Raw genomic sequence first — 25585 nt, forward strand, 5'->3', positions numbered from 1 at the left:
AGCGTCTTAGCATTGGGCAAACCAGGAAAAGGGATGAAATGCACCATTTTGCTAAAACGGTCCACCACCACCAGAATCACAGTCTTCCCCGAGGAACGAGGCAGGTCCGTTATGAAGTCCATGGACAGATGTATCCAAGGACGGGAAGGAATGGGTAAGGGAAGGAGAGGACCTGATGGCCGTGAATGAGGGACTTTGGCACGAGCGCAAGTCTCGCAGGCTGCCACAAAACCCTCAACCGACTTACGAAGCGCAGGCCACCAGAATCTCCGAGCGATGAGATCCAGTGTGGCTCTTGCCCCCGGGTGCCCAGCAAGGACCGTATCGTGGTGTTCCTTAAAAATCTTGTGTCTCAAAGCGAGAGGCACAAACAACCTCCCAGGAGGACAAAGATCAGGAGCCTCCGACTGGGCTGCCTGCACCTCTGCTTCCAATTCAGGAAAAAGAGCAGAGACCACCACACCTTCAGCCAAAATGGGACCCGGGTCTTCAAAATTCCCACCTCCCGGAAAACAACGTGACAGGGCATCTGCCTTCACATTCATAACCCCAGGGCGGAACGTGACAACAAAATTAAACCTTGAAAAGAACAAAGACCATCTGGCCTGTCTCGGGTTTAGACGCTTGGCTGACTCCAAGTAGGCCAGATTCTTATGGTCAGTAAACACGGTAATAGGGTGTCTGGCTCCCTCTAGCCAATGGCGCCATTCCTCAAAAGCTAACTTGATGGCCAACAACTGCCTATCTCCCACATCGTAATTTCTCTCTGCGGAGGAGAGTTTCTTCGAGAAAAAGGCACACAGTCGCCATTTGGCAGGAGAGGAACCCTGAGACAAGACCGCACCCACACCCACCTCAGAAGCATCAACCTCAACTATGAAGGGTAAAGAAATATCAGGTTGTACCAGGATGGGAGCGGAAGCAAAACTCTCCTTGATATTAGAAAAGGCCTTACGCGCCTCTACCGACCAGGAAGAAAAATCTACCCCCTTTCTGGTCATATCAGTGAGTGGTTTAACAACAGAGGAATAATTCAAAATAAATTTCCTGTAATAATTGGCAAAGCCCAAAAAACGCATCAGCGCCTTCTGATTCACAGGAAGCTCCCACTCAAGCACAGCGCGGACCTTCTCGGGGTCCATGAGAAAACCAGAAGCGGAGAGAAAAAACCCCAGAAATTGAATTTCTGGAACCACAAACACACATTTTTCCAGTTTAGCGTATAATTTATTCTCCCGCAGGATGAGCAAGACCTGACGTAAGTGTTCCTTATGAGTCTTGAAATCAGGAGAAAAAATCAAAATGTCATCCAAATACACTAATACAAATTTTCCCATTAAATGATAAAAAATGCTGTTCACGAAATGCTGAAAAACGGCTGGGGCATTCATCAAACCAAAAGGCATAACCAAATTCTCAAAATGGCCCTCAGGGGTATTGAAAGCCGTCTTCCATTCGTCTCCTTCTCTGACCCTGACCAGATTGTATGCCCCTCTTAGGTCTAATTTGGAAAAGACTTTAGCCCCAACAACCTGGTTAAACAGGTCCGGGATCAGAGGAAGCGGATAAGGGTCACGAATAGTGATACTGTTCAGCTCCCTGAAATCCAGACAAGGTCTTAAAGAACCATCTTTTTTCTTAACAAAGAAAAAACCAGCGGCAACAGGTGACTTCGAGGGTCGTATGTGTCCTTTTCTCAGACTCTCAGAGATATAAGCACGCATAGCGACCCTCTCAGGTTGGGAAAGATTGTATAAACGAGATTTAGGCAGCTTGGCGCCTGGGATGAGATTAATAGGGCAATCGTACTCCCTGTGCGGAGGCAAATCCTGAACTCCACTCTCAGAGAAGACATCCGAAAATTCAGAGAGGAAAGGTGGTACAGTCTTAGTAGAAACCTCAGAAACAGATGTCATGAGGCAATTCTCTCTGCAAAAGTCACTCCAACCATTTATTTGCCTCGCTTGCCAATCAATGGTGGGGTTATGTTTAGTGAGCCAGGGATATTGTGAACTATGCCCTTTAATGATTTCTGAGAAAGTGGAGCGGAATCAATAGCAAAAACAGGAATATCCTTTCCCAAAGTGCATACCTGGAAACCATGAGTTATTGCAAATTGATTATCAATGAGATTGACAGCTGCTCCACTATCCACAAAAATCTCACAAAAAATGCTCTTGCTCTCTAGCGCCACCCTAGCAGGCAGGACAAAACGGGAACTACAAGCAAACGGAAAACCTTCAATTTCCGCCTCAACCCTGCCAATAGTAACAGACGGAACATTTTTAAAAGATTTTTTCCTTTTTGTTTCTTTATTACTCTCAGAAAACTGCCTGAATCTCCTAGAGGGACAAACATTTGCCAAATGATTTATACCTCCACAACAAAAACAAACCCTCCCATGCGGGCTGAATCTTCTATTGTCTGAGGCAATCAACCCCAGCTGCATGGGCTCCTGCTCAGAAGGGGCTGACAGCGACTGAGACCCCTGCGCACAGAATGAGACTGCTGCACTGTCCCGGGACTGAGTATGACAGGAAGGAGAGATCTCTCCTCTCTCTCTAAGACGCCTGTCAATACGAACGGCCTGAGACATAGCAGAATCCAAGGAGATAGGCCTCTCATGAAAGGCAAATGCATCTTTCAATCCCTCTGAAAAACCATGGCAAAATTGACTTCGGAGTGCAGCATCATTCCAACCAGTATCAACTGCCCATCTCCGAAATTCTGAGCAGTATATCTCTGCGGATTGTTTACCCTGGCATAACAGACGTAGTCTAGACTCAGCCAGAGCAATACGATCCGGATCATCATATATCTGACCCAGGGCTAAGAAGAATTCATCCACTGAGCGGAGGGGCCGTGCCCCCTCTGGTAGCGAAAAGGCCCAGGACTGAGCGTTACCCCTGAGCAGCGATACAATGATCCCCACCCTCCGTTCTTCATCACCAGAGGAATGGGGAAGAAGGCGAAAATGGAGTTTGAAAGCCTCTCTAAAACGCACAAAATTCTCACTACCCCCAGAGAGCGTATCCGGGAGCGAGATCTTAGGCTCAGCACAAACTCCATGAACGCAAGCTGAACCGGTCACTTGAAACTGAGAAAAAATCCTACGGAGATCAGCCACCTCCAATGAAATACCCTGGAGGCGTTCAGCCAAAACTGAAACCGGATCCATGCTTGAGACGGTTTTGGCGGCTTATAATGTCACGGATGGTGCACAGGGAAACAAGACAGTACAATATAATCTATGACTCACTGGATCCACAACTAAGGAACAATAGGGAGACCCCTGCATGAGACCTGCCACTCTCCCTTACTGCTCAGCCTATGCGAACACCCCAAAGGTGGATGGGCGCATATCCACGTACCTCGACTATCATACACCTGAAGACCCTACAATAGTGAGGGGACACGACCACCGGCTCCCTACACAGACACGGAGGGAGTCAGGGTCACCTGGATCCAGAAAACAGAAAATCACAAATACATAAACAGTACTTATCTTGCAGACGACTGGGAACTGGGAACTAGGAACTAGGAACAGCATGCACACACCTTCCAGGAAGTTGTATAAGCCGCAACCTAATGCATTATGGGGAGGAACTTAAAGGGAAGCAATCAGTCCAACTGCATGACAGCTGAGATAGGCTAACGAGATGAGGAACTGAAAACCAAAACAAAGAAACTCAAGGAGGAGGTTCTGGACGGCTCCTGTCAGAGCTTCTCAGCTGTCTGGTTGTGACACCTGCCCAGCAAGTAGTGTGGCATCAAAGCGTGTTTTTAGTGCTGAGGGGCCATAGTTACCCCAAGGAGAACTCGCCTGTCCACCCAAAATGTGGAGAGACTGACCTTTGTCAAGATGAATCAGGCGTGGATCAGCCAGGATTTCCACCCATCAATGCCTGATGCATCAGATTAGATAATCCATGCTGCCTCACCCAAACCTTGGCAAAAGAGACTTCTGGCTATCAGCCTCAGCTACTATTCTGATGCTGCCACCCACCCGATGCCACACACCTGATGCCACATGCTCTTTCTTACACCCACCATCGTCAGCGGGTACTGTTATTGCCACCCACCTACCCACTCTGTCACCGGGTCACTCTGTGGTCTCCTGATGCTGCTGCCACCTCACCACTCAGGTCTCCACATGCTGCTGTTGCCACCTCCACACTATGTCATTGTGCCACTCTGTGGTCTCCTCATGCTGCTGCCAACTCACAACTCTGTCTCTGTGTCCCTCTGTGGTCTCCTCATGGTGCTGTCCATTCACAACTCTGTCTCTGGGCCACTCTGTGGTCTCCTCATGCTGCTGCTGCCACCTTCACACTCTGTCATTGTGCGACTCTGTGGCCTCGTCATGCTGCTGCCACCTCCACACTATGCCACCTTGCCAGTCTGTGGCCTCCTTATGCTGCTGCTGCTACTTCCACATTCTGTCATTGTGCCACTCTGTGGACTCCTCATGCTGCTGCCACTTTACAACTCTGTGGTCTCCTCATGCTGCTGCCAAATCACCACTCTGTGGTCTCCTTATGCTGCTGCCAAATCACCACTCTATGGTCTCCTCATGCTGATGCTACCTCAACACTATGTCACCTTGCCACTCGGTGGTCTCCTCATGCTTCTGCCAACTCACAACTCTGTCTCTGGGCAACTCTGTGGTCTCCTTATGCTGCTGCTGCCAACTCCACACTCTGTCATTGTGCCGCTCTGTGGCCTCCTCATGCTGCTGCTGCCACCTCCACACTATGTCATCTTGCCACTCTGTGGCCTCCTTATGCTGCTGCTAATTCAACACTATGTCACCTTGGCTGTCTGTGGCCTCCTCATGCTGCTGCTGACATCTCCACACTATGTCATCTTGCCAGTCTGTGGTCTCATCATGCTGCTGCTACCTCAACACTATGTGATTGGGCCACTCATTTTGCCTTTTTGGCCTGGTTAACATTATCATTTATTTGACCCTTCTTCTGATCTGTCAGAAGGAAGGAATAATGAGACGCACAACGGATCCTGTCTGTGTAGCAGCTGTAAGGCCTGTATGGTCCCATCAGAATTGTCTTATGATTTGGTAGCCAAAAGCAGGAGTGGGTAGAGAACACAGAAGACATGCAAATATTCCATTCACATGTCATCTCTGTTTTGGATCCACTCCTGTTTTTTTAGCAATACTGATGGATTACTGACCAAATGCTGATTGAGTGAAGGCGGATGCTCAACAGACAGGATACGTTTTTTGGGGGGTTATTGTTCTGAGGGATCAGTGATGTCAACACAAACTTACTGCTGACACCCTCTCCACTCTGTCGGGGGGGCTCTACTTGTATCAGCGTTTAATAGAACAGGTTCTGTAGACATCTATGTGGAATCAGCTGACGACGGTGTAAAAGGAGTGCGCTCTTTCACGCTACAGTAGGATCTTGGGCCTCTGCACGGTTCTTTATACCTGGCGCTAACATCGACCTGTAAGGCTGAGTTGACACAAGTTATTTGGTCAGTTTTGGCGCTGTAACTGCCCAAATAGGTGAAGTGTGCAGTTATTCTAAGAGTGATGCCTGTCATCTGCATGTCATACTGACTCACAGTATTGTTTCACTACCACAGCAGGCTCCCTATGCATGTTACTGCAAGGCACAGTGTTCTACACCAGTATACAGGCTCTCTGCAGCCAGGAAATAGCTGTTTTTTAACGTGATTTGCTGCGAATAAATTCAGATCGAATAAAATCTTTTCGGAAAATTCGGCAAACCTGCCGAATCAAATTTTTGAGAAATTTGCTCATCTCTGGTCATGCTATTTCATCACACCTAATCATAGCCAGTTTGGGAGCAATCTTAAAGAGGACCTTTCACCGCTCCTGACATGCCTCTTTTAATAGCTTCATGCATTCCCCAAGTAATAACAATTCTGGAGCATCTATTCTTATGGCTCTGTGTTGTGCCATTCTTCAATTATTTCTACTAGAAGCTAAGAATGAATTGCTAGCAGTCTGCAGCAGGGGCGGACATATCGCCTGAGCAGCCGGTTCAACTGCACAGGGGCCCGGTGTTGAGGGGGCCCATTCATACTAGTGGCCACTTCTGGAAGCGCTCACTACTATCATACTAGTGAGCGCATCCAGAAGCGCTCACTAGTATGAATGGGCCCCCTCTAGTATCCAAGAGAGAGGTGCTTACTTACCCCTCCGGCTCCGCTTTCTCCCTGGTCTCTTCCAACCTGACTGCGTACAGCGCGCACTATGACCTAATGCTGTACGCAGTCAGGTCACGTGACTGTGCAGCGCGGGCTGTTGGAGACCAGCAGGGCAGGCACTTACATCAAGACTCCCCGACGGATATGGAGAGCAGCGGAGAAGGAGAGGTTCGTTTTAATTATTTCTTTTTAGTCTGATCTGAGGTCTGATGGGGGGGTCTGTCACATCGATATGGAGGCCTAAATCAATAATTAACAACTGAAATTAGGGGGGTCCTCCTGACTCTGGGGGTTCTGAGCAAGTGACATATGGGGGGGCTTCCTATTTTATATACTGGCAGACATGGGGGGCACTATGGAGGGGGAAGAGCACTATGGGGGCCTTATCTTGTATACTGGCACACATGGGGGGCACTATGGAGGGGGAAGAGCAATATGGGCGCCCTATCTTATATACTGGCACACATGGGGGGCACCATGGAGAGGGAGGAGCACTATGGGGAACCTATCTTATATACTGGCACGCATGAGGAGCACTATGGAGAAGAGGGGAAAGGAGCACTATGGGGGCATCTTCTGGGGCCCTATCTTATATACTGGCAGACATGGGGGGCACTATGGAGGGGAGGAGCACTTTGGGGGCCCTATCTTATATACTAGCACACATGGGGCCACTATGGAGAAGGGGGGAGCATCTATGGGGGCATCTACTGGGGACCCTATCTTATATACTGGCACACATGGGGGGCACTATGGAGAAGGGGGGAGAGGAGCACTATTGGGGTCTTTATATGGGGGAATTATACTGGCACACATTACGGGGGCATTTTATACTGGAACATTGTCAGGTACCATGGGGATAAGGGGAGGCGCACTATTGGCGCACGATATAGGAGTATTTTATACTGGCGCAAATTATAGGGCACTATGCGGACCTTGCCTCAACTGGGAGCACTAAGAGGGTTTTTGGGCGCACAGTAGGGGGCATTAGCACACATTATGAGGGCACTATGGGGACATTGGCTCTACAGGGGGCACTAAGAGGAGGTATTTTTTATACTGCCACACAACAGGGCATTTTTATTTTTTCTGTAACACATTATAAAGAGAATTATTACTACCGGGGGCATTATGGTGGGCTTTATTACAGTTGAGGGACTATGAGGAACATGAATACTAGTATGAACACTATGGGAGCATTATTACTTCTGGGACACAGTGGGAAATTATTACTGTAGGGGCACTATTACTACTATGTGTTGTCTGGTAGATAATTATTTCTATTGGTGGGACTCTGGGGAGGAGTATTACTGTGGTGGGCACCCTGGCATGGTATCAGCTTAGCACAATTATTTTTGGGGAACATTATGTTTACACTATTAGTGTCAGGGACACTGCTTCCTGGGCGCAGTTATTTTTTAGGACACTGTGTGCCAATAATTATTGAAGGGGAACTATCTGTGTGTAACTTGTATAGGGAGCACAGCGGGCACAGTATTGGGGGTGGCAGGATGGGGTGTTTAGAAGGTGGGAGGATGATGGAAAAGTAGGAAACTAAGATATCTGTCAAACTGTGCAGAGAGAAGAGATTGCTGAAAGAAATCATCATGGCGGTCTGGTCTGAAAGGAGAAGATGAGGACAGAGAACATCTACATCAAAGGAGACGTCACTGGATGGAAGAGGAATGTGGACCTGTATTAGGCTACCTTCACATCTGCGTTAGTGATTCTGGCGGGCCGTTCCAGCAGAGAACAGCCTGCTGGAATTCACTGGATCCAGCACTGCTGGATGCAGACAGAATGCCCGCCGGCCCCATTGACTATAATGGGGTACAGCAGAGATCCGGCCACAATCTGGCAAAAATGTAGAGAATCAGCGGGACACATTCTTTGCACAGGGGCCCTCTGCTCTCTGTGTTCGCCCCTGGTCTGCAGTAAGGGTACAGAGGGGTGGTAACCAGTTGGGGGGGTGTACCTGTAGGCATGCCAGGAGTGGTGAAAGGTCCTCTTTAATGTTTCGCAACCACAAGTCGCCGTCTAACCCTTGTCTTAGATCTAGTGCACAATTATCTAAAATAATGGAGGCTCTGTCCATATTTTAATATGTGAACACATTCAGCATATGCACTGGGCGAGCTCCTGACCCATATGCAGAACATAGCTGCAGGTCCCCATTCATTCAGCAGAGGCCAAGAGTGTCCTTTTTGGCATCTGTCAGGGCGTCACGCATTGGCATACCTGTTTTCAACTGCCTAGGAAAGCACAGCAGACTGCTCTTTCTTATATGAACAGAGCCTAACTTAATTCGCATTTACTCTGTGAGTGTATACATTGTTATATGTCTGAAACTACATTTTCACTAACTCTGCTTGGTGTCCTAGCTACTTTTACCTGATTTTTTTGGTTCTCACTTCTCGACCCTTCAAAAGCTTAGTTGCCTATAGAAACCAATCAGATTCCACCTTTCATTTTCCAAAGGAGCTCTGATAAATGAAAGGTGGAATCTGATTGGTTGCTAGGGGCAACTAAGCCAGTTCTACTTTACACCAGTTTGATAAATGATCCCAATACTTTTTATGGTTTCAATGTTGTAGCTGAGTGAGGTCTTGGTTATTGTGGGTAAGTTATACTTTCTTCAGGTGCCCTGTAGGTACAAATAGATGATTTGTTTTTGTTTTTCTTTGTTTGTCACAGTTTTTAATCCCATACACTGCTTCCTATTACTTATCTGTATTTTACACTGTAAAGTAATGACTATCTCTACATACCAGTGCATTAACCTATGTGTGGTGACATTACAGGGGATATTTCGGGATTTTAATATTGATGGCATATTCTTAGGATAGTCTTACACCCTGAACCCCTGCCAATCAGCTGTTCCTGAGTAGCTCAGCCGAAGTCGGTACCAGATCTGCACGGCTCCATCCACTGAGTACCGGCTGTGCCGGCGTACTGCCGCCGTTCAGCTCCCATTCACATGCTGGGAGTCAGATTGCCACCTATCTGTTATCCTGAAGCTAGGTCATCAATATCTCTGGAATGCCCCTTTAAGGGTCCATTCACACGTCCGTTGTTTCTTTCCTGATCTGTTCCGTTTTTTGCTGAACAGATCTGGACCAGATCTGGACCCATTCATTTTCAATGGGTCCTGAAAAAAATCAGACATTGAGCTGTCCGTTTTTTTCCAGGACCCATTGAAAATGAATGGGTCCAGATCTGGTCCAGATCTGTTCAGCAAAAAACGGAACAGATCAGGAAAGAAAAAACGGACGTGTGAATGGACCCTAAGTGTCAAGTTAGCATTTATTACATCTGTACACAACAGAAGGCGAGAATATGACAGACAATCAGGTAGGAATGATTGAAAGTTGTGTTTTCACTGGAGTGCTTCTATAATTGTATTGTGTGCGTAGCTTAGAGTACCCTTAGAGGACCTTGCGATTGTCCGTTTTTGCTTTTTACTCCCCGCCTTCCCAGTGTTATAACTTTATGTTAGCAATCATTCACAAAATCTTATGAGGGCTTGTTTTTTGCAGGACAAGTTGTGCTTTCTTATGGCACTATTTATTATTGCATATGATGTAGGGGGAGCTGGAAAATCATTCTAAATGTAGTGGAATTGGGGGGGGGGGGAGACACAATTCTGCCAGTTTTTTTTATTATTTTTTTTATGGCATTCCCTATTCAGTAAAATTGACCTGTTACCTTCATTCTCCAGGTCAGTATGATTACAACAATACCACACTTGTATTGTTTTTCTTGAGTCTTAATACTGAAAAAAATAAAAACCTTTAAAAAATATAAAAATCTTTTCTTTTCATCACCACATTCTGACCCCTTTACCTTTTTTGTATCTATACGAGCTGCATGAGGGCTCAATATTTGGGGGGCAATCTGTACTTTCTAAGTGATACCATTTTGGTGTGTGTGACTATCACTTTGAAATTTTTTGGGGAGGTGAAGTGAAAAAAAAAAGGCGAATTAGCCATAAAAAATGTTTTTTCCCCATTGCACCATATGGGATAAATATTGTTATATTTTAATAGTATGTACATTTTCAGATGCAGCGATGCCATAATATATATATATTTTTTTTTCATTTTGGAAAAAGGGAGTTGATTTGAACTTATGTTTTTTTTCTACTTTTCTTTCTTTTTTTAAGTCACTCATTAGGTTGCCAATTGTGTTCTGTAATGACTATATACCAATACAGTGCTGCTACCTGATGGCCTGTATTGGTATATATCAGTGATGGGTATCGGAGCCTGCTTGATGCTCCGACCCATCACAGCTTCCCCGGTCTTAACCTAGGAACGCCGTTACAGGCATTGAAGCACGAGGCTTCCGCGTCTGCACCACTCAGATGCCGTGGTCACATTTGACCATGGCATCTGAGGGGTTAAATGTATGTGACTGGCCTAATGGCTGATCGCATACATTCACCCTGGGCCTCTGCTGTTTCAAACAGCAGAAACCCAGTGGCTATGGTGCCCGCTGTATGTGCAAGCAGGCGCCATAGCCGCTGGGTTTCTGCTTTAGAGTGCTGACTTTCACCGTTCATGAGGCTGCCAAGACGTTAAAGAAAGCACCGTACTTCAGGTCAGACATTTGGGGGATTTGATTATTTTTTTCTTTTTTCACATTTTCCCAACCAGCCCTAGTAATTGGAGACAACTGTCATAATAAAGGCTGTGCCTGATCAAGTCAGAACCAGCAAATTGATCACAGGATCGTCAAGAGTCAAGACCACTCATCGCTAATTGTCCAGATTTACTAATCGTAAAGAGGCCATTACCTTAGACCGGCACACGATTTATCATAGATGCTCAGGCTGGATGATAAATCTGGTGCAGGGAGAGACATTTTTCTCTGACTCAATACAAACTATTGGTTGGCTTATTTTGAGACAGATTATTGGCGCAATTTGGGCCCCACCACCTTTTCAATAATGCTCCACGGACTTTCCTAACGCCCCACTCCCTTCTTGAACAGGTCTGAAAAAAAGTGCAGCAACCTTAGATGTGCCAAATTGCGCCACTTTTTAGACAGATGTTTGGTGTAGACACATTAGCAAATCTGGGCCATTGTACAGTCGTGGCCAAAAGTTTTGAGAATGACACAAATATTAGTTTTCACAAAGTTTGCTGCTAAACTGCTTTTAGATCTTTGTTTCAGTTGTTTCTGTGATGTAGTGAAATATAATTACACGCACTTCATACGTTTCAAAGGCTTTTATCGACGATTACATGACATTTATGCAAAGAGTCAGTATTTGCAGTGTTGGCCCTTCTTTTTCAGGACCTCTGCAATTCGACTGGGCATGCTCTCAATCAACTTCTGGGCCAATTCCTGACTGATAGCTAGCAACCCATTCTTTCATAATCACTTCTTGGAGTTTGTCAGAATTAGTAGGTTTTTGTTTGTCCACTCGCCTCTTGAGGATTGACCACAAGTTCTCAATGGGATTAAGATCTGGGGAGTTTCCAGGCCATGGACACAAAATGTCAACATTTTGGTCCCCGAGCCACTTAGTTATCACTTTTGCCTTATGGCACGGTGCTCCATCGTGCTGGAAAATGCATTGTTCTTCACCAAACTGTTGTTAGATTGTTGAAAGAAGTTGCTGTTGGAGGGTGTTTTGGTGCCATTCTTTATTCATGGCTGTGTTTTTGGGCAAAATTGTGAGTGAGCCCACTCCCTTGGATGAGAAGCAACCCCACACATGAATGGTCTCAGGATGCTTTACTGTTCGCATGACACAGGACTGATGGTAGCGCTCACCTTTTCTTCTCCGGACAAGCCTTTTTCCAGATGCCCCAAACAATCGGAAAGAGGCTTCATCGGAGAATATGACTTTGCCCCAGTCCTCAGCAGTCCATTCACCATACTTTCTGCAGAAGATCAATCTGTCCCTGATGTTTTTTTTGGAGAGAAGTGGCCTGTTTGCTGCCCTTCTTGACACCAGGCCATCTTCCAAAAGTCTTCGCCTGACTGTGCGTGCAGATGCGCTCACACCTGCCTGCTGCCATTCCTGAGCAAGCTCTGCACTGGTGGCACTCCAATCCCGCAGCTGAATCCTCTTCAGAAGACGATCCTGGCGCTTGCTGGACTTTCTTGGACGCCCTGAAGCCTTCTTAACAAGAATTGAACCTCTTTCCTTGAAGTTCTTGATGATCCTATAAATTGTTGATTGAGGTGCAATCTAAGTAGCCACAATATCCTTGCCTGTGAAGCCATTTTTATGCAACGCAATGATGGCTGCACGCGTTTCTTTGCAGGTCACCATGGTTAACAATGGAAGAACAATGATTTCAAGCATCACTCTCCTTTTAATATGTCAAGTCTGCCATTTTAACCCAATCAGCCTGACATAATGATCTCCAGCCTTGTGCTCGTCAACATTCTCACCTGAGTTAACAAGACGATTACTGAAATGATCTCAGCAGGTCCTTTAATGACAGCAATGAAATGCAGTGGAAATTTTTTTTGGGGATTAAGTTAATTTTCATGGCGAAGAAGGACTATGCAATTCATCTGATCACTCTTCATAACATTCTGGAGTATATGCAAATTGCTATTATAAAAACTTAAGCAGCAACTTTTCCACTTTCCAATATTTATGTAATTCTCAAAACTTTTGGCCACGACTGTATGTAGTGATTGTCGTCACGTCTAAATTTCTAAATAAAAAAAAGTAAACACACAAATAAGGCGGCACTTAGAGAAGAGGATTTATTAGTCTTGTAAAGACATTTGTACAACATGAAAAACCAACCACAACAGGAAGAAGTCAGGCTCGAGAAATTGTATTTTATTGTGCTGTATTTTATTTATTAGAAGGCAAAACAAAATGGACAGATTTTCAGTTCAGAATAATACAGGAAAGAGACTTTAAAGGGGTCGTCTAACTTTAGCAAATTACATTTATCATGTAGAGAAAGTTAACACAAGGCACTTACTAATGTATTGTTTTTATCCATATTGCCTCCTTCACTGGCTTTATTAATTTTTCCATCACATTACGGTGCGCACTGCTTGTTTCCAGGGGTTACGGTCACCACTGCAGCGCAGATACAACGTGGCAGGACAGGATCTGCTGTGCATGCGTGCTTATGTGGCTTCCCATGGTCCTGGCTAGGGACAAGCGAATCGACTTCGGATGAGACATCCGAAGTCAATTCGCATAAAACTTTGTTTCAATACAGTACAGAGCGAGTGCTCAGAAACTGATTTATACTGTAAAAACCAGTTTCCCAAACTCGGGTTCAGTTCCAAGTGGTACCTTGGAAGCGAACCCGAGTTCAAGAAATGTTTTTTTTACAGTATAAATCAATTTCTGACGTTATTATGCGAAGTCTCACGAGACTTCGCAAAGTAGTAACTTCTGCTCATCGGAGCCAATACATTCTAATACTGTATGGAGCACTCGCTCCGTACAGTATTGAAACAAAGTTTTATGCGAATTGACTTCGGATGTTTCATCTGAAGTCGATTCGCTCATCCCTACTCCTGGTCAAAGAAGAGGCCAGCACTTTTTCCTATAGCTGCTAGATTACAGGGTGGTCGTAGCCCCTGGAGACGAGCAGTATATAATGTGATGGAAAAATGTATCCAGCAAAAGAGGGAATATGGAGAATCACAATAAATTAGTAAGTGCCTTGTATTAATTTTCTCTACATGATAAATGACAAAAGCACAGGTGACACAACCTCCTTAAGGCTTTGTTCACATCTACCTCATAATTTCTGTTTATGAGAGAGCCCTGACACTTTGCTAGATCCCAATGGCGGCTTATAATATGGACAGCTTTGGGTGGACGACGCAAATTGAGGTTTTATAGTGGTTTTTACCATCATGCGCAGCAAAAATTGTGACAAAACTGCTTTGTGCAATGATCCCTGGCCAGAAGACTTAAAGGGCTTCTGTCACCCCACTAAAGTGATTTTTTTTTTTGGGCTAGTTAAATTAGTTATATAGCGATATATGAAAATATAATTGTGTTACTTACATTGATCCAGCAGTTTATTCAAAAAACGAAGTTTTATCATATGCAAATTCGGTCTCTACCAGCAAGTAGGGCGTCTACTTGCTGGTAGCTGCTGCAGAAATCCGCCCCCTCCTCTTGTTGATTGACAGGGCCAGCCGGGATCTCCTCCTCCGGCCGGCCCTGTCGGCATTTCAAAAATCGCGCGCCTGTGTGGATTCGGCGCAGGCGCTCTGAGATGAGGAGGCGAGCCTCCTCAGAACTCCCTCAGTGCGCCTGCGCCGATGACCTCTTCTATTTCGGTGATGTCATCGGCGCACTGAGGGAGTTCTGAGGAGACGAGCCTCCTCATCTCAGAGCGCCTGCGCCGAATCCACACAGGCGCGCGATTTTTTAAATGCCGACAGGGCTGGCCGGAGGAGGAGATCCCGGCTGGCCCTGTCAATCAACAAGAGGAGGGGGCGGATTTCTGCAGCAGCTACCAGCAAGTAGACGCCCTACTTGCTGGTAGAGACCGAATTTGCATATGATAAAACTTCGTTTTTTGAATAAACTGCTGGATCAATGTAAGTAACACAATTATATTTTCATATATCGCTATATAACTAATTTAACTAGCCCCCAAAAAAAATATCACTTTAGTGGGGTGACAGAAGCCCTTTAAAGCATATTGTGGTTTTATTATGTTTTATGCCACAAATCACAGCAAAAAACATCACAACTGCTTTGTAAATCTTTCTGCAGGACCTTCTAATGGCCCTGAAGCTACAGGAGAGAGCCACAAGGAGGTAGAGGAGAAGATGCTGGGTAAGTGTATCTAGTCTGTTATTAAGGGGTCTGGGGTCTAAATGTATTTATTGTAAGCAAAATATATACACACACTACCAAGCACACTGTATAACAATATCAGGGTTACTAAGTCAATAACGAGCCCCAACCAAAAACTAGACTTAAAAAAGTTTCTCTTTTACCTCTCCAGTACCAAACCACAATCTAAAATGGGTCCCGGAAGGCTGCTCTTCTCCACAACACGAAGTAGGTAGAAAAGTTCACACTAGATTCCTTCACTACGCTTCCACATCCTCTTATTCTATTGTCCAGTCCCGAAGACACAAAAAAACAAGTTTCCCGTTGAGCTCCAGGAGCTACCTCTACCGCATCTCGATGTATTTACTCTTTATGAGGTCTGCCCTGGGTCAGAATTTTAGGGTACTTCATTTAATTAGTTTGTCTTCTCAGGTCTGGTTGTGGGTCCGATTCCTTTTAAAATGGTACCAGCAAACCAGAATGGGTCCTGTTAACTGTAATGCCGTCTGGCATGGTTCTAATATTTTTCAGCAAAAAAATAAATAAAATGCTGTAAACTGCGCTATTTTTTCCATCAGAAATACGGAACCTCAGAACACAAGTGAGAATAGAGCCTTAGACTGGTGTACAGAGTGTTTTATTGGAATCTTTAATGCTGTATTTTTTTTTGTATGGCAGCAGCTGAATGTAAAATATTAGCGAATTGCTATTCATTAATTTCACAGTTTTGTATGTCTGTCTGTGGGTGGTATCAAGCTTGTTCTAGGTCCATTGATTTTTCCTATCTGATTTCAATGGGTAAAACTACAACAAGTTTCATGCAATACAGCACAAAAAATAAAAAAAGTCAAGTAGCTGGACTCCATGAATTGGTTGTTATTACCAGGAAATTGCTCACAAATTGATGATTTGTACTGCAGCAACAGACAAATTAAGGAGCATGGATGAGGCAAACCTTCATAAACGAGAGACACTGCTTAAAGAGGACATATACAATTATGTAAAGGCTACATTTGAGGGAAATTATTAAGACAAATGTACATTATCTGTATCATTTTAAGATTTACAACTGTAAGAGAGAATTAAGGCACAAGGTGATACAGCGTAAAAGCACAATTACAAATCGGTTTATATTTCAGCAACGCAGAAAACAGGTGCTCTTTATCATGTATGTTGTTTTCCAGTAATCTGGTCTCTTCATATGGTGAAGCTCACTTTAGCTGGATTTTTATTTTAGCACTGTGAGAAAGTAGATATCAGGACAGAAGCATCAGAAGCATCCAATACCGTCTATAGTGCCTGGAACAGAACAATTCAGTGGTTAACTACTGCGAAGCTACAAGTATAAGGGGATATTTATCATGAGGGTAATATTTCTGCCTCAGTTTGCCTTGGTGATCTTTGCGCCAAACGAAACAAATGTCACACTGAGGTTTAAAGATGTGCAAATTTATAACAAACATTTTTTTCGTGGAAATGCTAATCCACAGTTTATACCACCTCCTGTTGGAGTAACTTTGGGACTCCATTTGTGACTTTTTTTTTTACAAAGTTGCAGTGAGGAATCTGGAGTCAAACTCATTAACATACCTAGCCGCAATCACATTTTAACAGTGCCAGGGGTGCCGTAAACATTTTACACCAGTACACAGGCATAGAACTTTGATACCCCCCCCCCCCCCCCCCATAGGGTGAAGTGCTACATGTTGCAACAGTGTATCCAGAAACAGGAATTGAGGTCATTCAACAAATCTACGTTTCTTTAGGTAACGGTGCTATGTTTAGGACCTACTACTGTATCCAAATAACTGCTGGAAAATGTGGTGGCCCATTTCATGTTTTCTCCAATAGATGGTGGACAGTTGGACAGTGCTGTCGCTTTTTGCAAGTTTTGCTACATTAACAAATAAGAGGAGGAAACCCGAGCAGGGGAGGCTTCTACTAAGGCATCTTGTAAAACAAGAATGAGTATTTGGGTTGGTAAAAAAAAAAAAAAAGCACTGTGCACTCTTGGCTTCAATTGGGGGGCATATTAAATGAGTGACAAATGGAAGCCGGCCTGACGTGAACGCATAGCACCCGCACTGAATCCTGACCCATTCATTTCAGTGGGTCTGTGTACATGAGCTTTTTATTTCATGCATCAGTTCTGCGTTATGTGAAAAATGCAGCGTGTTCTATATTCTGCGTTTTTCACGCAGCCCTGGCCCCATAGGCCCCTTTCACACGGACGAGTATTCCGTGCGGATGCGATGCGTGAGGTGAACGCATTGCACCCGCACTGAATACCGACCCATTCATTTCTATGGGGCTGTGCACATGAGCAGTGATTTTCACGCATCACTTATGCGTTGCGTGAAAATCGCAGCATGCTCTATATTCTGCGTTTTTCACGCAACGCAGGCCCCATAGAAGTGAATGGGGTTGCGTGAAAATCGCAAGCATCCGCAAGCAAGTGCGGATGCGGTGCGATTTTCACGCATGGTTGCTAGGTGACAGTCTATTCACTGTATTATTTTCCCTTATAACATGGTTATAAGGGAAAATAATAGCATTCTGAATACAGAATGCATAGTAGGTGATCAATTGAGGGTTAAAAAAAAAATAAAAAATTAACTCACCTTCTCCTCTTGTTCGCGTAGCTCCGGGTCTCTTCTTTACTTTTCAAAAGATGAACTATCGGCTAAAGGACCTGTGGTGATGTCAGATCACATGCTCCAATCACATGATACATCACCGTGGTGATGGACCATGTGATTGGAGCATGTGATCTGATGTCACCAAAGGTCCTTTAGCCGATAGTTCATCTTTTGAAAAGTAAAGAAGAGACCCGGAGCTACGCGAACAAGAGGAGAAGGTGAGTTAATTTTTTTATTTTTTTTTAACCCTCAATTGATCACCTACTATGCATTCTGTATTCAGAATGCTATTATTTTCCCTTATAACCATGTTATAAGGGAAAATAATAAAATCTACACATCACCTAACCCAAGCCCGAACTTCTGTGAAGAAGTTCGGGTTTGGGTACCAAACATGCGTGATTTTTCTCACGCGAGTGCAAAACGCATTACAATGTTTTGCACTCGTGCGGAAAAATTGCGGGTGTTCCCGCAACGCACCCGCACATTTTTCCGCAACGCCCGTGTGAAAGAGGCCATAGAAGTGAATGGCTTCAGTGAAAAACACATTGCATCTGCAAGCAAGTGCGGGTGCGATGCCTTTTTCACTGATGGTTGCTAGGAAATGTTGTTTGTAAACCTTCAGTTTTTTATCACTCACGTGAAATACGCATCAAAACGCATTGCACCCGCGCAGAAAAAACTGAACTGAACGCAATTGCAGACAAAACTGACTGAACTTGCTTGCAAAACGGTGCGAGTTTCCCTGAACGCATCAGGACCTAATCCGTCACGCTCGTGTAAAAGAGGCCTTTCTGTTCAAAAGTGGTCACAAGGGCCTTTCCTTCAGGGCTCCTGAACTCGACCGTAGCAGTTTTTGCAGTCTGCAAATCGCGGATCCGCAAAACATGGCAACAGGCTGGTGTGTTACACATTTTGTGGAACAGAATGTCCGGCCCATAATAGAATAGTCCTATTCTTGTCCGAATGGGACATGTTCAATTTTTCTTTGCAGGTGGTGCAGAATGGACATATGGGTATCGGACAGCAGATGGTATGCGGTCCGCATTTTTTTCAGCAGCCCGTTTAAATGAATGCGTCCGCATCCGATCCACAAAAAATGGTCCCTATGGGATAAACTGCTAGAGAAGGGACGAACATCATCAATCCTTACAGGCAGGGTAACATTAGGCGACAGCGAGGGCTTAGCCACCGAGAGGTGGGGTCGCCCCTTTCGGGGCGGGTGCTCCGCCTGTAGGCAGGGGTACATTGAGGGATGTATTAGGGATATTGTTCCCTTCCCCTTATCCACCACCTCTCTTTCACCGTCTGGCCAGGTCCACAGTCATCTAACTGTAAGTTGCCGTAAATTTTTCTATTTGTGTAAGGGGCTTACGGTAGTACAGTGAAGAGCCCTGGGAAAGCAGGGAATGAGTGCAGTCGGTTGTGGTGTGCCGAAACCGAGGATGAGGTAGGCCTGAGAAAGAAGAGGGCCTACCCAAGGAAAAGATATGGAAGAAATGAGTTGTAAATGAGTGGAGTGGTGGGAGGGTCAAAAGCTCAGACCTCAATGATGCAGGAGCCAGGTAAGGGGAGTGCCCTAAATAGGCTGGAGGCGGACCTCAGCCCCTCCCACAAATCCAGGCAATCTGCCTTTATACTTGTGTAAGGGGCTTACGGTAGTACAGTGAAGAGCCCTGGGAAAGCAGGGAATGAGTGCAGTCGGTTGTGGTGTGCCGAAACCGAGGATGAGGTAGGCCTGAGAAAGAAGAGGGCAAAAATGGAAATAACCAGTTTATTGTAGCCAACTGATGTATCAATAGCTTAACCCGACATGTTTTGGAAAGCCACTCTTAAACTCTTGTGTTGGATTGGGAATGTATTGCGCGTAAGTGGATGACTTCCAGCGCCCCAATTTCCTGATGACATGAGTGAGGATGTTGGCACTGGAGGCCGTGGACGTGGCTCCAATGCGAAAGGAGTGCCCTGAGTAGTTGGCTGCGTTGAGGCCTAGTTGTGTGAGGGATGACCCGACATGGGTCATGAAGGTGGTGGTGGTGAGTACCGAACCATGTAGTTGAAGTAGCGGTTGAGAGGGTAGAACTTGTGACGCTGATTGTGAGCATCCAGGACCCTGACTGGACACCATCTGTTGTGCGTGGGGTAATATGAAATGTTGACGGTTAAATGCTGACTATTCTTGGAGTGAGGTAAGGACAGGATGTAGTGAACCATGTGTTTTGACAAGTGGGAGACAAGAAGACAAGGTGAGGTTCGGGTCGTGGAGGCTGTAGTGAATTTCCCGGAACTCAGGAATCCGTAGAAGGCCAAGTAAATGCCGTATTGATGATGGAGTTGGTATCTGTTTCCAGAGGCGTGGCGTCCAGTAAGTCGGATAATGCTTTGAAGATATGATTGATTATGGGTAGCCTCTGGGCTGGACGTGCGGGTTCCGTTTCCTGAATACCTCTGAGTATGGATTTGATCTGGTGCGAGGACATGAAGCTGATGTTATTGGGGTGTATGATTAGCATATGATGTTGAAATGCCAGTGAGATATGGTTTGATGGTGTTGTATGACATGAGTTTGAGGTGGCAAAAGAAGCCAACCCCGGAAGAGACGTCATGACAAAAGGGTGCGTGATGTTGTGTTCCAACAGGACCTGTTGAATAGTGTGAACGCTCTGTCGTATGTTCTATGTGTATCGTCTGATAGTGCTAAGCGGGACAAAGACTGGCTATGCCGCATGATGCCTTCTAATCCAGAATGAGCTGTTTGAAATGATGGAGTGATGGAGGCCGTGGGTGACGCTGATGGAAGAGCTTGATGAAATGCCTGAAATTTGACACGAGACAGACTGTCAGCTGCCGTATTGCCCACCCCCGGGACATGGAAACAATGCAAGAAGAAAATATTGCAAGCGGCCAACCACGGAAGTCTCCGCAGAAACCTCACGATTGTGAGACATTTGGAACGATCCTATTGATGAACTGGCAGGTCGTATGGTTGTCTGAATAGCACCGGACCGACATGTTTGCCCATGAATGACCCCACGCTATGGCCGCCGCCACGATGGGGTAGATCTTGAAAAGCGCTGAGGCAGTGGAGAATCCTCCCAAACCCCGGACCGCAGGAGGCCAGCTGCCCCACAGCCAATCGTTCCCAAAAATGGCCGCGAAGCCTGTGGTAGATGCCGCATCTGACCAGATAGAGGGGGAAGATCCCGACGGCTGAGGGAGAAACAAGCTCCCGCCATTCCAGGTGGACAGAAATCTCCCCCACATGCCCAGACCTGCCTGCAGCGTGGGCATCCAGGGACAACCTGTGCGAGTCCTGTAGGAAAAAGCGGAGAGGTGCAGGAGCCGTGATATAAATGAGCGACACTGAGGTGGATGCGCATGGCAAAGATCAGGGAGCCCAGCAGGGACTGCAGTTCTTTGCGGTTGCCGGTGCTGAGTTGAAGGTAGTTGCCTATGTGGGCGAGAATGTCCTGGATCTTCCCGGAAGGCAAACTGGCTTGCCTTGAGGCTGAATCCAACTGGGTACCCAGGAAAGGTGATGACCGTGTCTGGCCCTTCTGTCTTCTTGGTGGCGATGGGTACCCCAGGTTCCTCCTCCGGTATTATGTGCGCCGGGCTGACTTCTTGGTCCTCCAGGCTAACGGTCGACGTGATCACTGGCAATCCGGCCGGTGACGCTGCCGGTGGTGGCCCCGTCAAGGAGAGGGTCGCGGTGACCGATTCCAGCCTCTCCAACCTGGCGTTGACTTTAAACATGGATGACATTTAGGGAGGACAGCATGGTATGTATATCCCCTGTGCTGGACTGGCTAGGTCCTTCCCCTGCCTCCCTGTTATCGATTGGCGTGCGCAGCAGCCGGAAAAGCTCTGCTTCCCTCGCCGTGGTGGGGAAGGGAACATGCCGTCACCTTAACTCCGTCGTTATGCGCTGGATTGTCCAGGATCTGATGGGTGCTGGACTGGCTAGACCGTCTCCCTGGGTAGCAGTGACGGATCTAGCAGGGGTGCCAGGTAGGGAGAAGTTCTCTTTCCCTTCCAGAGACATAGTAAACAAAACAGTTGATTAGCTTGGGGAAACACAGGATCGTGCTGGCTAGCTAGGCCGGACGGCGAAAAAATTATACTTGCATGGTGACAGATGAGTCCCTGCTAATTTGCCAAGCGGCTTGAGAGGCTCTACCTATGATTTGGCGCGAGGGGTTAATGAGGCCACTTGTGGTAGTGGCAGGAGCGTTGGCCTCTCGGTGACTGTAAGACAGGACTAGGGGAAGGGAGTGACAGGTGAGGCCCTCTCTATGCAACACGCGAGGCGGCTTACTAACGAGGTGGCGCGTTGGGCGGGTGCCTCTGTACGTTTGAGGCGGGGTGTCGGCCTCGCGGGACCACTAACTGCTGGCGAAGCCAAGAAGGGGGTAACCTAGTGGGATGATGGTGCCCCTAAAGCCAGCACGCTGACCCTAACGGGATTATTCGAAATGTAAGGAAGGACTTTTGTTAATGAGCAGGTGAACGTACCTGGTGGTAAGAAAAATTCTCCGGATACATGGTAGTGCAAAATACAATATAGGTTGACCGCCTGAAAAAAAGGGGGAGGGTAGACATGAAATAGTGTGATGAAATGTGCAAATGCATATGGTACATATACACGACCGGAAGGATCATGGCGGTTGTTCATGAAACGACAGCTTGCGCCTGGTGTGAAAAGACCAGTGCGTGCCGTGTGGCCATGCCCAGGCGGAAAGCGTGTGCCTGCAATTTAATGGAACATTTTGGACCGTGTCCCTGCAATTCCCACCTATTTATTGATTATGATGCAACAAATTATAATATATTATTTTTTATTTATTTATTTATTTATTTTTTTTGGATGACCAGATGATGACTCCTCCCCCCAGTGCTTCCATTATTATTGATTTTTTTTTTTTTCTAGGCTGATGACCTATCCAAAGGGTAGATCATCGTTAACAAAAAGGTGGAGAACCCTTTTTTTTTTTTTTTTTCAGACTCTTTGCAGCTGAGTGTGTGTATGGGAAGTTATGCCCTTCCAGCCAGAAGAGCATTTATAAGATCATACATTGATTTTGGACAAGAGGGCCTGGCTTATAATCTTTCATGTTTATTCCATTGTTGTTGGGGCTGCTGGGGTGTTATGACTGGAGGGGCGTGCTGGAAGGCTCCCCTGCCGTCCGACAGCGGCCCCCCGCAACAGAAGCGGCGCGCACGGCCGCCGGGACACCGCGCATGCGCCAACGGAATCGCCGCGCATGCGCAGAACCCCGGCCGCGCATGCGCAGACCAGACACCAGGACGCGCCGGGCGCCATCGGCCGCGCGGCAGGAGGAGCGGTAACCAGGCAGGAGGTGGTGGGGAGGGGATGTCAGGCCAGTGGTAAGCCCAGTGGAGGTGAAATGAATGGGGGGTGTGCAGGTTGCACCGCCGCTGGCCCCCGTGACTGCGCCCGTGAATGACCGGGGGGGGGGGGGGGCCATGAACGTTGTTGGTGAAGTGAAAATGAATCATGTGGAACATGCTTGGAGGATTATGTGACTGTTTGTAAGGAGTGACATTTTGGAGCATATGAAAAATGAAAGCCATTTATTTTTGAACCCAGTCGTCCGGAGTCCGCCCACGGCCGCCGGGACAAGCGGCAGGAGGAGCGGCAAACAGGCAGGAGGCGGTGGGGAGGGGATGTCTGCGCCACGGCAAGCCCAGTGAAGTTTGAAATGAATGGGGGGTGTGCCGGGTGTACCGCAGCTGGCCCCTGTGCTGTGTACATGAAATACGAGGAGGGGAGGGCATGAATGTTGGATGTTTGAGGGGTGAAAACCAGAAATGGGGAATGGGGCTGGAACCATCAGGGAGCTGACCGGAGTGACGGTCCTGTGGGGAGACGCCAGAATAAGCATGAGCAATGAGCTGCCGGTGATTGCTGCGAGCAGCCGTGACATGGATGCAGTGTGTGTAAAAAGAACCATGGAAAAAGGGGGGGATTTAATCCACGAACCATCGGTCGCATGCTGCCAGAGCTGTTGACCGGAATGGTGGTGCGGTTTGTGAATGAATATGCATGAAACAGGTGTGACAGAAATGAATGCTGGTGATTTGCATGAAAAACCGTGACATTGGTGCGCATTGATGAAATGAGATGAACCGGTACAGGGGCAACCGTGAGGCCCTGCTGTACCGTATGAAATAACTCATACGCATTGTGCTCCTGCAGCCGTGCACATGAACATGAGGAGGGGGGGGGGGGGGCATGAATGTGGATGATTGTGGGGTGATATGGACTGAAAAGAAATGGGGAACGAGCCTGGAACCCCAGGGGTGCTGACCGCAGTGTTGTGCCTGTGGGAAGATTGCTGAACGAGACATGACAAAATGAGATGCTAGTGACTGAGAAAGCAGTGACATTAGCGCAGCGTCTATGAAATGAAATGAAACAGAAATGGGGGATTAGGCCAGAAACCATGCCGCATGCTGCAGAGGTGTTGACCGGAATGGTAGTACGGTGTGGACAAATTGCGCATGAACAAGGCGTGACAGAAATGAATACTGGTGACTTGTATAAGAAAAACCGTGACATTGGTGCAGCGTATGATGAAATGAAATGAACCGGTACAGGTGCAACCGTGAGGCCCCGGCTGTACCGTGTGGATGACTCAGAAACCACTGCCTGCATGCCGCAGGGGTGTTGACCGGAGTGGTGATACGGTGTAGATAAATTTATGCATGAACGAGACATGACAGAAATGAAATGCTGGTGACTTGTGCGAGAAAGCTGTGACATTAGTGCAGCGTTCGGTGAAATGAAAAGAACAGAAATGGGGGATTGCCCAGGAAATGACTGCATGCTTGCCGCAGGGGTGCTGACCGGAATAATGGTACCATGTAGACAAATTGTGCATGAACAAGGCGTGACAGAAATGAAATACTGGTGACTTGTATGAGAAAACAGTGACATTGGTGCAGCGTTTGGTGAAATGAATTGAACCGGTACAGGGGGCAACCGTGAGGCCCCGGCTGTACCGTATGGATGACTCGCAGTTTAACGGGCAAACGTGACCCACAGTGAACCTGAGTAAAGCCGGAAAAATAGAACCGAAATGCTCCAAATCCAGAACTGATGGCAACGAAAACCCCCAGGAATTCAGCGACTCGCAGGCAACTCTCCAGACACTCCACAAGCGACCTCCTCTCTCAAAAGCTCAGACCTCAATGATGCAGGAGCCAGGTAAGGGGAGTGCCCTAAATAGGCTGGAGGCGGACCTCAGCCCCTCCCACAAATCCAGGCAATCTGCCTTTATACATATCGGACTGCACTATCCTGATACGTCCAAAGTAAGGCCTTGTCTATCTATTTGACGTAGCCTAACATACATATTAAGATGGGGTATTATTTTAACCAACGATAGTAAAAGTTATGTTTTAGATGAAAAGTCATTTCTCTCTGTGATTTACACCTGATTATATAACAACTCAAGGAGAATAAGTGAATGAAATTAGTTTTTTCTCTCCTTTCTCTTTCCCTCCTCCTCCTTCATTATGGGGTTAGGCTACTTTCACACTTGCGGCAGCAGGGTCCGGCAGGCTGTTCCCCCACCAGAACAGCCTGCCGGACCCTGCTACCGCAAGTGTGAATCTAGCCTTATTTGTTTAAAGCTGGAATATTTTATTAAATATTTGTTATATGTTCAAAAATAAATAAAATGCTATTATAAAAAATAAAAACTGCTTTTCATAAATCAATAGTACAATCAAAGATAAGAAACTTCATAATACACAAAACAATCTACCACCAAGAAGTTGTTGGAATGGAATGAACCGTTGTGTGTGAACATAATGATGAGATATGTAATTGATTACAATATTAGAGCGAAAGAATATGATTATCGAGGAAAACTGTACACTTGAAGTGAGGCTCTAGGACACTGTTGGACCATCTCTAGCCTGGATACAA

At 46.4% G+C, this 25585-nt stretch overlaps 1 protein-coding gene and 1 long non-coding RNA gene across 2 annotated transcripts in view; one reads left to right on the forward strand and one right to left on the reverse strand.

The window, feature by feature from the left end:
• LOC121009466 (HLA class II histocompatibility antigen, DRB1 beta chain-like) overlaps positions 1–25585 on the forward strand; it is a 180196-nt gene that overhangs the window by 50106 nt on the left and 104505 nt on the right. The window lies entirely within an intron of this gene.
• LOC121009469 lies at positions 7586–16421 on the reverse strand. Its single transcript, XR_005780764.1, has 3 exons — positions 15964–16421; positions 9836–9841; positions 7586–7599 (listed from the first exon to the last, which is right to left on the reverse strand). It is a non-coding gene; the product is annotated as an uncharacterized LOC121009469 (long non-coding RNA).

This window comes from Bufo bufo, chromosome 8, assembly GCF_905171765.1.
Source record: "Bufo bufo chromosome 8, aBufBuf1.1, whole genome shotgun sequence".
NCBI classification, from domain to species: Eukaryota; Metazoa; Chordata; class Amphibia; order Anura; family Bufonidae; genus Bufo; species Bufo bufo.